This window comes from Bombina bombina, chromosome 12 (assembly GCF_027579735.1).
Source record: "Bombina bombina isolate aBomBom1 chromosome 12, aBomBom1.pri, whole genome shotgun sequence".
Classification (NCBI taxonomy): domain Eukaryota; kingdom Metazoa; phylum Chordata; class Amphibia; order Anura; family Bombinatoridae; genus Bombina; species Bombina bombina.
The window spans coordinates 123,778,112-123,791,508 of NC_069510.1; the positions used below are offsets into that span (position 1 = coordinate 123,778,112).

Sequence of the window (13,397 nt, forward strand, 5' to 3'; positions counted from 1 at the left end):
TCCTTTAAATCCACGGTAGTCATATATTGACCCTCCTGGATCATTGGTAAGATTGTTCGTATAGTCTCCATCTTGAACGATGGGACTCTGAGAAACTTGTTTAGACACTTGAGATCTAAAATAGGTCTGAAAGTTCCCTCTTTTTTGGGAACCACGAAAAGATTTGAGTAAAATCCCTGTCCCTGTTCCGGATTTGGAACGGGACAAATTACTCCCATGGTATAGAGGTCTTTTACACAGCGTAAGAAATCCTCTCTTTTTATCTGGTCTACAGATAATCTTGAAAGATGAAATCTCCCTCTTGGGAGAAAGTCCTTGAATTCCAGTTGATACCCGTGGGTCACGATTCCCAGCGCCCAGGGGTCCTGAACATCTCTTGCCCAAGCCTGAGCAAAGAAAGAAATTCTGCCCCCCACTAGATCCGGTCCCGGATCGGGGGCCGCCCCTTCATGCTGTCTTTGTAGCAGTAGCGGGCTTCTTGGATTGTTTACCTTTATTCCAAGTCTGGTTGGGTCTCCTGACTGACTTAGATTGGGCAAAATTCCCTTCCTGCTTTGTGGAAGAAGAGGGTCCTCCTGGAATAGCTAAAAGTTTAGTTTTTGATGACACATCAGCAGACCAAGATTTGAGTCATAACGCTCTACGCGCTAGAATAGCAAATCCTGCATTTTTCGCTGCTAATTTAGCAATTTGAAAAGCAGCATCAGTAATGAAAGAATTAGCTAGCTTAAGAGCCTTAATTCTATCCTAAATGTCATCTAACGGAGTTACTGGAACAATGTAGGCCATAGGTTGTAAAAGAAAACCCTGATTAATAAATAATTTCCTTAGAAGACCCTCTAACTTTTTATCCATAGGGTCTTTGAAAGCACAACTGTCCGTAATGGTTATAGTTGTACGCTTAGCCAGGGTAGATATAGCTCCCTCTACCTTAGGGGCCGTTTGCCACAAGTCCCGAATGGTGTCTGATATGGGAAACATTTTCTTAAAATTAGGAGGGGAAGAAAAACGGTATACCTGGTCTATCCCATTCCTTTCTTATAATTTCCGAAATTCTTTTAGGAACTGGAAAAACATCAGTGTAAGTAGGCACCTCTAGATATTTGTCCATCTTACACAATTTCTCTGGTGGTATCACAATAGGGTCACAATCATTCAGAGTTGCTAAAACCTCCCGAAGCAACAGGCGGAGGTGTTCAAGCTTAAATTTAAAGGACGTAACGTCCGAATCTGTCCGATGCCAGAGTAGGCCCAAACTCAACTGCATGGTGAAGCGGTTTTACACACAAGCTAAGTGGAACAATATACACCCCAAAACACATCCCAGCAAGTCATACTGGTTATCTGCAAAAATAAAAAAACTCTATTAACCGTTTTTCTTTTTGCCTCTCCCATAGTGTCATATAATGCCCTTATAATGTCAACTTAGAAAAATAAAAAACAAGGGACTCCAGTAACACCCCTCTGTATAACAGGTCTACTGCTTACCCCATTCCCATACAGGGAAATAAATGCCAGCCAGTTCTGGTATATCAAGTCTCCTCGGAAATAAAGGGCTGCACATACCTTAATGCTGCTTGTAGCATGAAACCGGTCTCCACACTGAAGATGTCTCATTTGTTACCTTCAGAAGTCTTGTGGGAACCAGCGTGAATTTTAGTTACAGCTGCTAAGATCATCAACCTCAGGGCAGAAATCTTCTTCCATAACCCCCTGAGGAAAATAGTAAACACCGGTACCATTTAAAATAAAAAACTTCTTGATTGAAGAAAATAAAACTAACACATCACTTTATCTCTTCCTAGTATAACACAGGCAAAGAGAATGACTGGGGGTGTAGGGGAAGGGAGGATCTATATATACACAGCTCTGCTGTGGTGCTCTTTGCCACTTTCTGTTAGCAGGAGGATAATATCCCACAAGTAAGGATGAAATCCGTGGACTCGTCGTATCTTGTAGAAGAAAATACTGTCTAATCTTAAGGGTGGGGTTGTGGATTCTCCATGTCCGGAAAGAAACTTATCAGGTAAACATACATTTTATTTTCTTTCCTAAGACATGGAGAGTCCACAAGGTCATTCCAATTACTAGTGGGAACCAATAACCAAGCTAGAGAACACGGAATGAACAGGGAGGGAGAACAAGACAGGCAGACCTAAACAGAAGACATCACCGCTTGACGGACCTTTCTCCCAAAAGAAGCCTCAGCCAAGGCAAATGTATCAAATTTGTAAAATTTAGAAAAAGTATGCCGAGAGGACCATGTTGCCGCCTTGCAAATCTGTTCTACAGAAGCTTCATTTTTCAAAGCCCAAGAAGAGGAGACAGCCCTAGTGGAATGAGTCGTAATTCTCTCAGGAGACTGCTGTCCAGCAGATTCATAAGCAAAACAAATCATACTTCTCAACCAGAGGGAAAGAGAAGTAGAAGTGGCCTTATGACCCTTATGCTTTCCTGAGAAACAAACAAACAAGGCAGAAGACTGGTGAAAATCCTTAGTAGCCTGTAGGTAGAATTTAAGAGCACACAACATCCAAGTTATGAAACAGAGGTTCCTTTTTAAAAGAAGGATCAGGACTAAGAGAATGAACAACTATTTCCTGATTAATAATTCTATCCGAAAACACCATATGGAGAAACCCCAATTTAGTACGAAGGACCGCCTTATCAGTTTGAAAAATCGAGAGTTCAGAAACTCTGCGAGCAGAAGAATAGCGATAAGAAACAAAACTTTCCCAGATAACAACTTAAAATCTGCAGAATGCATAGGCTCAAACGGAGCCGGCTGCAAAACTTTAAGAACTAGGTTAAGGCTCCAATGAGGAGCAATAGGTTTAAACACAAGCCTGATTCTGACCAGGGCCTGAAAAAAGGATTGAACATCTGGCACATCTGCCATACGCTTAGAATAGATAATGCATAAATCTGACCTTTCAGAGTGACTGACAACCCTTTCTCCAGACCTTCCTGGAGAAAGGACAAAATTCCAGGAATCCTGACTCTACTCCAAGAGTAGCCTTTTGATTCACACCAATACAGGTATTTGCGCCATACCTAATAGTAAATCTTACGAGTAACAGGCTTGCAAGCCTGAAGCATGGTATCAATGACTGACTCAGAAAACCCACGCTTAGCCAGAACTAAGCATTCAATCTCCATGCAGTCAGCTTCAGAGAAACGAGATTTGGATGGAGGAAAGGACCCCGAGTTAGAAGGTCCTTCCTCAGAGGAAATCTCCAAGGAGGGAGAGACTACATCTTCACTAGGTCTGAAAACCAGATCCTGCGAGGCCAAGCAGGAGCTATTAGAATTACAGACACTCCTGTTTGATACAAGCAATGACTCGTGGAAGGAGCGCAAACGGAGGAAACAGGTATGCTAGACCAAAAGCCAAAGGAACCACCAGAGCATCTATCAGGGGCGGCCTGAGGATCTCTTGACCTTGAACCGTACCTTGGAAGCTTGGTGTTCTAACGAGACGCCATCAAATCCAACTCCAGCACCCCCCACTTGAGAGTTAACCCGGAGAACACCTCCGGGTGGAGAGCCCACTCCCGGGATGAAAAGTCTGTCCACTCAGAATATCCGCCTCCCAGTTGTCCACTCCTGGAACGTGGATGGCAGATAGAAGACAATTGTGAGTTTCTGCCCTCTAAATAATCCGAGTCACCTCCTTCATGGCCAAGGAACTCCATGCATTGAGCTACTGATGGCCAAACAGTAGACTGTAGAGAGAGGCAAGAAGAGAGAATTTTGGATTTTCTGACCTCCATCAGAAAAATCTTCATAGATGGAGAATCTATGATGGTCTCTAAGAAAACCACCCTTGTAGCTGGAACAAGGGAACTCTTCTCCAGATTCACTTTCCATCCGTGGGAACGTAAAAAAGACAACAAGATCTCTGTATGAGATATTGGTAGTTAAAAAGATGGCGCCTGAACCAAGATGTCGTCCAGATAGGGCGCCACTGCATTTCCCTGAGACCTGACAACTGCCAAGTGAGCCCCCAGAACCTTTGAAAAAATTCTGGGAGCTGTAGTAAAGTCAAACGGAAGAGCAACAAATTGAAAGTGCTTGTCTAGAAAAGCGAACCTCAGGTATTTGTGATGATCCTTGTGGATGGGAACATGAAGATACGCGTCCTTCAGGTCTATGGTCGTCATAAACTGACCTTCTTGGACCAAAGGAAGAAAGGAACGAATGGTTTCCATTTTGAAAAACGGCACCCTGAGAAATTTGTTGAGACACTTTAGGTCTATTTGAATAGAATCCTATACCCTGTTCCCTTAGTGGAACTGGAACAATCACTCCCAGGGAGAAAAGGTCCTGGACGCAGTTCAAGAATGCCTCTCTTTTTACCTGGTCTGCAGATAATCTTGAAAGGTGGAATCTGCCCCTGGGAGGACAAGTCTTGAAGTCTATTTTGTAACCCTGAGATACTATGTCCACAGCCCAAGGGTCTGGGAGATTGCATATCCAAGCAGGTTGAAAAAAGGAAAGTCTGCCCCCCACCTGATCCAGCACTGAACTGTGGGTGGACCCTTCATGCTGACTTAGTCTCAGATGAAGGCTTCTTTGCTTGTTTCACCTTATTCCAAGGCTGATTGGGTCTCTAAGAGGACTTGGACTGCTCCAGCTTGGAGGAGGAAGGGGAAAACTTCTGACCTTTGAAGTTACGAAAGGAACGAAAATTAGAATTTTGATGCCCCTTAGGTCTATTCTTCTTGTCTTGTGGCAGAAAGGACCCCTTTCCACCCGTAATTTCAGAAATTATTTCCACTAGACCAGGACCAAACAGGGTCTTACCCTTGTAAGGTAACAAAAAGTGCTTTGACATAGAGGTAACATCAGCTGACCAAGATTTCAGTCACATAGCCCTGTGGGCAGAACAGTGAAGCCAGACATGTTGGCTAGCAGTCTAATGACTTGTATGTTAGCATTAGAGATAAAGGAATTGGCAAGTTTGAGAGCCTTAAGCCTATCTTGGATCTCCTCTAAAGGAGTCTCTTTTAAAATCAATTCAGACAAGATATTGCACCAATAAGATGCTGCACTTGCTACTGTGGCAATACAAACTGCAGGTTGCCATTGTAGACCCTGATGCACATACATCTTCTTTAAATAAGCCTCCAGCTTTTTGTCCATAGGATCCTTAAAGAAACAGCTATCTTCAATAGGGATTGTGGTTCTCTTAACCAAAATAGAAATAGCCTTTTCTACCTTAGGCACTGTGCACCATACGTCTCGAATGGACACAGCAACAGGAAACATATTTTTAAAAATGGGAGACGGGGAGAAAGGTATCCCTAGCTTATCCCATTCCTGTGCAATGATCTCCGACACACAGTCAGGGACAGAAAACACTTCCACAGAGGAAGGAACACCATAGTACTTATTAAGTTTACTAGATTTCTTAGGGTCGACAGCGACAGAAGCATCGGAGTCCTTCAAAGTAGCCAATACCTCTATTAACAGTAAGCGGAGGTGTTCAAGCTTAAATCTGAAGTTAACCTCTTCAGAATCAGCCAAAGGAATTATACTGTCTGAATCTAAGATTTCCCCCTCAGAAGCTACCGAGGTATCCTCTTCATCAGACTTATGAAAGAGGTCAACCTTTGCAGCAGCAGAGGCGACAGACACCTTACTATCAGAGCAATGTAGTTTTCAAATTTCCGGTTATATTCTACAAAGCTGTATAGACGGTAATGTGCTCAGGGCGGGAAAAGCTTATATGCAGAAATGGGGCACAGAAAGTCGAAGAGGAAGCCTACACCTAAGAAGAAGACTGGAAATCTTGACATGCAATTTACCTGCACCTTCTGTAACCACGAGAAATCCTGTGACGTCAAGATGGATAGAGAACGGAACACTGGGGTGATTTCCTGCACCGTTTGCCTTGATAACCTATCTTCCAGAGCCTGTAGATGTGTATAGTGACTGGATTGATGTCTGTGAAGCAGCTTATCAGTAGCAGGCTCTACTTGTGAAGACATCTCTTACCCTCCTTCCCTCACAGCTGCCAACATTTGTGTTTTGGTCCATTGATTACACCACACACAACCTCAGTTCAAGTTCATGGAGCTCAGTTACTAAAACCCTTGGATCTGGATAAGGGAGGCAGTTCAGCCATCAAAAAATATAGGCATACAGAAGCTAAAAGCAATCAAATAGTGGCTCTTTTATATGCGTGTGAATCCAAGGTTTATATGACTAGCATTTTATTTGCTCTGTAATCAAAAATGGGGAGTATTATTACACATTTCTCTAATTTATACCAAGCACTGTGTACCACCAAAACATCAAAAACCAGGAAGTAAATGTGCCCTGGTGAGGAGCTGTTCAAGACCAGGTATTAAATGTTCACCTGCTATTAAACCATGTATCCCTTTGTTTTAACTGCTGACTGTGCAGTGCAGATACTTTAAATCACCTTTAATCTTCAAATTAAAGTAGTCTTAAATGCATTTAAAGGGACACTAAATACATTTCATGCCCCTAACTCTAATTGATAGTGCTGCCATAATGGAACCTAGGTTACACAACAGGTATATGGAGAGTTACTGCACATGTGCAAGCACACCAGCACTGGAATACAGTCAAAGCTTGATTTCAAACATGGCAGTGCTCATCACTATAGGGAATAGGGGAATAACCTCAATACTATGTTTATAAAATGCAGTGTTTAATCTCCCTTTAAAAATAAAATAGTCCATCTTGACACGCCTTGATCGATATATACTGCAGACTAAAGAAATTTGAGAAAGTTTAGTTTTTATTTTAAATAAAAGGTGCTTCCTGACTCTTTTTTTCTGTTCCTGTGAGTTCCTGTGTATTACCTGGCTACCTGACGTCCTTCCTGGTTCCTGATCCCTGGCTGATTCCGGCTTGTCTGACTATTCGCTTTGGCTCCTGACTCGGCTCGTCTGACTACCAGCTCTGATTCTGACTTCTGGCTTGTTATTTGACTTGTGGACTTTTTATTATTTTTTGCTATTAATAAAGGTGTGATTATTTTTGCACTTCTCGTGTCAGTCTGATTCCTGGCACCCTGACATGACGCAAAGGCCATGAATCCTGATGGTGCTAATAATCCAATGGATGAACAGGATCACAGCTTGGATCAATTTGCACTAGCCCTGCAAACCCTGCTGACTCGCACTGCACATTTGAACCAAAGTGTCCCGCAAGTTATGGCTGCTCCTGTTTCCGCTGCTGCACCTAGTCCTACCAGGAGCATGTCTGGTTCTGCACCTCTACCTCAGCGATATGGAGGCGATCCTAATCAGTGCAGAGGGTTTTTGAACCAGGTGGGCATTTACTTTGAGATGTTACCTCAGGCATTTCCCTCTGACAGAGCTAAGGTGGGATTTCTCATCTTGTTACTCTCTGACACAGCTCTTGCCTGGGCTAATCCCTTGTGGGAGACTAATAAACCTGTGATATCAAATTACCCTGAATTTGTGGCCTCCTTTCGAAGGGTATTTGATGTTCCGGCTCGCTCCTCCTCTGCTGCTAAACGACTCATGTCCATTCAGCAAGGTACAAGAGCTGTTGCTCAGTATTCTATTGAGTTCCGTACACTTGCCTCAGAGGTAGGTTGGAACAATGAAGCCCTTGTTGCCGTCTTCTTTCATGGGCTCTCTGATGAAATTAAAGAGAAGTTGCTGCCAGAGATTTACCAGAGGATCTCGAGGCATTGGTGTCTTTTTTGATCCTAATTGACATCAGACTCAGAGAGAGGTCCTCTTTCAAGGAGCGCTTGCGGAAGCCTCCTGTTCCGTTGTCTCCTACGTGTTCGTTCCCACCCATGCCTCCCTCTCCTACCATGCCTCCTGGTCCCGAGTCACCATGTACTGCTGAGCCGATGCAGCTGGGATTCATGCGTCTCTCCGCGGCGGAGAGGGCCTTTAGGAGGGAGGGGCTCTGCATCTATTGTGGGTTACAGGGCAACCTTTTGAAGTCTTGTCCTACACGGCCGGAAAACGCTCACACCTAAGGTCCTTTCGGGGGCAGACCTTGAGTGATTTTTCCTCGTCACCGGAACCGCTTAAGGAGAAACCTATGGTCAAAGTTGTCCTTTCCTGGGTGGACTCCTCCATAGTCACTCAGGCTCTTGTTGACTCCGGTGCTGCAGGCAATTTCATTGACAGTGCTTTTGTATCTAAGTACTCCATTCCTGTTTTGCCTCGGTCCGTTCCGCTTGCTATTGAGGCCATTGATAGCAGGTCCCTTCAGCCCGCACTCGTTACTTACGAAATTGCTCCGTTGTCCATGGCTGTTGGGGCTCTCCATTTTGAAACCCTCCAGTTCCAGGTGATAAACTCTCCTCATTTTCCGGTTGTTCTGGGTTATCCCTGGCTCCAAAAGCACAATCCCAGTCTCGACTGGCGCAGGTCCGAAATTTTGTCGTGGTCCCCGCAATGTCTTTCTACTTGTCTTCGGAAACCAGTTAAAGTCTTGTGCACTTCTTCGGTATCTCAATTGCCAGAGGAGTACCAAGAGTTCCTAGACGTGTTTGACAAGCTGCGTGCCGGTACGTTGCCTCCCCACCGGTCTTACGATTGTGCCATAGACCTGCAACCCGGAGCCATTCCTCCTCGGGGCCGGGTGTACCCTCTGTCTGTTGCAGAGAATTGTGCTATGGAGGAAGATGTTGCCGATGCTCTGTCGCGGGGGATCATCCGCAAATCCTACTCTCCTGAAGGGGCTGGCTTCTTCTTTGTGAAGAAAAAGGGTGGCGAGTTTAGACCATGTATCGATTATAGGGGTCTTAATCGTCTTACCATTAAGAATGCTTACCCTATTCCGCTTATTTCAGAACTCATTGACCGCCTCGAGGGAGCTACGGTCTTTACTAAACTTGATTTGAGAGGAGCGTACAATCTTGTTAGGATTAAGGAGGGCCACGAATGGAAAACAACATTTAAAGTGATGGTAAAGTTGCCTCCATAACTTTACATATTTTGAAAGCTCTTGTCATTACTAACATATTGATCTGCTTATTTATTTCAAAACTCAATTAAACTTCTAAAAAACAGAATTTATGTTTACCTGATAAATTTCTTTCTCCAACGGTGTGTCCGGTCCACGGCGTCATCCTTACTTGTGGGATATTCTCCTCCCCAACAGGAAATGGCAAAGAGCCCAGCAAAGCTGGTCACATGATCCCTCCTAGGCTCCGCCTACCCCAGTCATTCGACCGACGTTAAGGAGGAATATTTGCATAGGAGAAACCATATGGTACCGTGGTGACTGTAGTTAAAGAAAATAAAATATCAGACCTGATTAAAAAAACCAGGGCGGGCCGTGGACCGGACACACCGTTGGAGAAAGAAATTTATCAGGTAAACATAAATTCTGTTTTCTCCAACATAGGTGTGTCCGGTCCACGGCGTCATCCTTACTTGTGGGAACCAATACCAAAGCTTTAGGACACGGATGAAGGGAGGGAGCAAATCAGGTCACCTAAATGGAAGGCACCACGGCTTGCAAAACCTTTCTCCCAAAAATAGCCTCAGAAGAAGCAAAAGTATCAAACTTGTAAAATTTGGTAAAAGTGTGCAGTGAAGACCAAGTCGCTGCCCTACATATCTGATCAACAGAAGCCTCGTTCTTGAAGGCCCATGTGGAAGCCACAGCCCTAGTGGAATGAGCTGTGATTCTTTCGGGAGGCTGCCGTCCGGCAGTCTCGTAAGCCAATCTGATGATGCTTTTAATCCAAAAAGAGAGAGAGGTAGAAGTTGCTTTTTGACCTCTCCTTTTACCTGAATAAACAACAAACAAGGAAGATGTTTGTCTAAAATCCTTTGTAGCATCTAAATAGAATTTTAGAGCGCGAACAACATCCAAATTGTGCAACAAACGTTCCTTCTTTGAAACTGGTTTTGGACACAGAGAAGGTACGATAATCTCCTGGTTAATGTTTTTGTTAGAAACAACTTTTGGAAGAAAACCAGGTTTAGTACGTAAAACCACCTTATCTGCATGGAACACCAGATAAGGAGGAGAACACTGCAGAGCAGATAATTCTGAGACTCTTCTAGCAGAAGAAATCGCAACTAAAAACAAAACTTTCCAAGATAATAACTTAATATCAACGGAATGTAAGGGTTCAAACGGAACCCCCTGAAGAACTGAAAGAACTAAATTGAGACTCCAAGGAGGAGTCAAAGGTTTGTAAACAGGCTTGATTCTAACCAGAGCCTGAACAAAGGCTTGAACATCTGGCACAGCTGCCAGCTTCTTGTGAAGTAATACCGACAAGGCAGAAATCTGTCCCTTCAGGGAACTTGCAGATAATCCTTTTTCCAATCCTTCTTGAAGGAAGGATAGAATCCTAGGAATCTTAACCTTGTCCCAAGGGAATCCTTTAGATTCACACCAACAGATATATTTTTTCCAAATTTTGTGGTAAATCTTTCTAGTCACAGGCTTTCTGGCCTGAACAAGAGTATCGATCACAGAATCTGAGAATCCTCGCTTCGATAAAATCAAGCGTTCAATCTCCAAGCAGTCAGCTGGAGTGAAACCAGATTCGGATGTTCGAACGGACCCTGAACAAGAAGGTCTCGTCTCAAAGGTAGCTTCCAAGGTGGAGCCGATGACATATTCACCAGATCTGCATACCAAGTCCTGCGTGGCCACGCAGGAGCTATCAAGATCACCGACGCCCTCTCCTGCTTGATCCTGGCTATCAGCCTGGGGATGAGAGGAAATGGCGGGAACACATAAGCTAGTTTGAAGGTCCAAGGTGCTACTAGTGCATCCACTAGAGCCGCCTTGGGATCCCTGGATCTGGCCCCGTAGCAAGGAACTTTGAAGTTCTGACGAGAGGCCATCAGATCCATGTCTGGAATGCCCCACAGGTGAGTGACTCGGGCAAAGATTTCCGGATGGAGTTCCCACTCCCCCGGATGCAATGTCTGACGACTCAGAAAATCCGCTTCCCAATTTTCCACTCCTGGGATGTGGATAGCAGACAGGTGGCAGGAGTGAGACTCCGCCCAAAGAATAATTTTGGTTACTTCTTCCATCGCTAGGGAACTCCTTGTTCCCCCCTGATGGTTGATGTACGCAACAGTCGTCATGTTGTCTGATTGAAACCGTATGAACCTGGTCCTCGCAAGCTGGGGCCAGGCCTGGAGCGCATTGAATATCGCTCTCAGTTCCAGAATATTTATCGGTAGAAGAGATTCTTCCCGAGACCAAAGACCCTGAGCTTTCAGGGATCCCCAGACCGCGCCCCAGCCTATCAGACTGGCGTCGGTCGTGACAATGACCCACTCTGGTCTGTGGAACATCATCCCTTGAGACAGATTGTCCAGGGACAGCCACCAACGGAGTGAGTCTCTGGTCCTCTGATTTACTTGTATCTTCGGAGACAAGTCTGTATAGTCCCCATTCCACTGACTGAGCATGCACAGTTGTAATGGTCTTAGATGAATGCGCGCAAAAGGAACTATGTCCATCGCCGCCACCATCAACCCGATCACTTCCATGCACTGAGCTATGGAAGGAAGAGGAACGGAATGAAGTATCCGACAAGAGTCCAGAAGCTTTGTTTTTCTGGCCTCTGTTAGAAAGATCCTCATTTCTAAGGAGTCTATAATTGTTCCCAAGAAGGGAACCCTTGTTGACGGGGATAGAGAACTCTTTTCCACGTTCACTTTCCAGCCGTGAGATCTGAGAAAAGCCAGGACAATGTCCGTGTGAGCCTTTGCTTGAGGAAGGGACGACGCTTGAATCAGAATGTCGTCCAGGTAAGGTACTACTGCAATGCCCCTTGGTCTTAGCACCGCTAGAAGGGACCCTAGTACCTTTGTGAAAATCCTTGGAGCAGTGGCTAATCCGAAAGGAAGCGCCACGAACTGGTAATGTTTGTCCAGGAATGCAAACCTTAGGAACCGATGATGTTCCTTGTGGATAGGAATATGTAGATACGCATCCTTTAAATCCACCGTGGTCATAAATTGACCTTCCTGGATGGAAGGAAGGATAGTTTGAATGGTTTCCATCTTGAACGATGGGACCTTGAGAAATTTGTTTAAGATCTTGAGATCTAGGATTGGTCTGAACGTTCCCTCTTTTTTGGGAACTATGAACAGATTGGAGTAGAACCCCATCCCTTGTTCTCTTAATGGAACAGGATGAATCACTCCCATTTTTAACAGGTCTTCTACACAATGTAAGAACGCCTGTCTTTTTATGTGGTCTGAAGACAACTGCGACTTGTGGAACCTCCCCCTTGGGGGAAGTCCCTTGAATTCCAGAAGATAACCCTGGGAGACTATTTCTAGCGCCCAAGGATCCAGAACATCTCTTGCCCAAGCCTGAGCGAAGAGAGAGAGTCTGCCCCCCACCAGATCCGGTCCCGGATCGGGGGCCAATATTTCATGCTGTCTTGGTAGCAGTGGCAGGTTTCTTGGCCTGCTTTCCCTTGTTCCAGCCTTGCATTGGTCTCCAAGCTGGCTTGGCCTGAGAAGTATTACCCTCTTGCTTAGAGGACGTAGCACCTTGGGCTGGTCCGTTTTTACGAAAGGGACGAAAATTAGGTCTATTTTTTGCCTTGAAGGGCCGATCCTGAGGAAGGGCGTGGCCCTTACCCCCAGTGATATCAGAGATAATCTCTTTCAAGTCAGGACCAAACAGCGTTTTCCTCTTGAAAGGAATGTTTAGTAGCTTGTTCTTGGAAGACGCATCAGCCGACCAAGATTTCAACCAAAGCGCTCTGCGCGCCACAATAGCAAACCCAGAGTTCTTAGCCGCTAACTTAGCCAATTGCAAAGAGGCGTCTAGAGTGAAAGAATTAGCCAATTTGAGAGCATTGATTCTGTCCATAATCTCCTCATAAGGAGGAGAGTCACTATCGAGCACCTTAAGCAGTTCATCAAACCAGAAATATGCGGCTGTAGTGACAGGGACAATGCATGAAATGGGTTGTAGAAGGTAACCCTGCTGAACAAACATCTTTTTAAGCAAACCTTCTAATTTTTTATCCATAGGATCTTTGAAAGCACAACTATCCTCTATGGGAATAGTGGTGCGTTTGTTTAAAGTAGAAACCGCTCCCTCGACCTTGGGGACTGACTGCCATAAGTCCTTTCTGGGGTCGACCATAGGAAACAATTTTTTAAATATGGGGGGAGGGACGAAAGGAATACCGGGCCTTTCCCATTCTTTATTAACAATGTCCGCCACCCGCTTGGGTATAGGAAAAGCTTCTGGGAGCCCCGGCACCTCTAGGAACTTGTCCATTTTACATAGTTTCTCTGGGATGACTAAATTTTCACAATCATCCAGAGTGGATAATACCTCCTTAAGCAAAATGCGGAGATGTTCCAATTTAAATTTAAATGTAATCACATCAGATTCAGCCTGCTGAGAAATGTTCCCTAAAT

The 13,397-nt window shown here is 44.7% G+C and overlaps 1 pseudogene; it reads left to right on the forward strand.

Moving 5' to 3' along the window:
* The first annotated feature begins 5,739 nt into the window (after positions 1-5,739).
* LOC128642833 (transcription elongation factor 1 homolog) lies at positions 5,740-5,971 on the forward strand (annotated as a pseudogene).
* Positions 5,972-13,397: the final 7,426 nt, after the last annotated feature.